Source organism: Austrofundulus limnaeus, unplaced genomic scaffold (assembly GCF_001266775.1).
Source record: "Austrofundulus limnaeus strain Quisiro unplaced genomic scaffold, Austrofundulus_limnaeus-1.0 Scaffold621, whole genome shotgun sequence".
Classification (NCBI taxonomy): Eukaryota; Metazoa; Chordata; class Actinopteri; order Cyprinodontiformes; family Rivulidae; genus Austrofundulus; species Austrofundulus limnaeus.
This window is the reverse complement of record NW_013953023.1, coordinates 265,757-266,348: the sequence shown is the minus strand read 5'-3', so window position 1 is coordinate 266,348 and position 592 is coordinate 265,757. Positions and strand designations below refer to the sequence as shown.

The 592-nt window shown below is 45.9% G+C and overlaps 1 protein-coding gene across 1 annotated transcript in view; it reads right to left on the bottom strand.

Annotated features, from left to right (window-relative positions):
* LOC106531337 (mucin-2) overlaps positions 1-592 on the bottom strand; it is a 37,797-nt gene that overhangs the window by 10,854 nt on the left and 26,351 nt on the right. The gene's annotated exons all lie outside the window — the stretch shown is intronic.

Below are 592 nucleotides of genomic sequence, written 5' to 3'. Positions count from 1 at the left end.
CTGTGGTTGAGGTTTCAAAGACAACTGTGGTAGAGGCTGTGACTGGACCTGTGGTGACAACTTTGATAGGGGTAGTGGTCCCAATTTGACTAGTTCTACCTTCTGATACACTTGTTTCTTCAGGTTCCTTTGTAGTTATGCTTGAGATGGTGGAAGGTCCTGGTGTTGATGTTGTTTCCACACTGGGTTTTGATGATGCAACTGTGCTTTCTGGACTTGTTGCTGTCTTCCCTGCGGTTGAACCTGTAGTTTCAGAAACTGCTGTTGTTGACAGGGTTACTTGCCCAGATGTCACTTTGATAGGTGTTGTTGTCTCTACATTTGGTCCTGTGGATTTTGACGTGGTACCCTCTGCAGATTTTGTTGAACTTTCCTTACTGGGGGTTGAAGATGCTGGTGTAGTAGTGGTACTGGTGGAAGGCTGAGATGTCCCAGTTGAAATTTCTGGTTTGGTTGTCTGGATTGCTGCTCCTGTGGTTGATGTTTCAAAGACAACTGTGGTAGAGGCTGTGACTGGACCTGTGGTGACAACTTTGTTAGGGGTTGAGGTCCCAGTTTGACCAGTTGTACCTTCTGATACACTTGTTTCTTC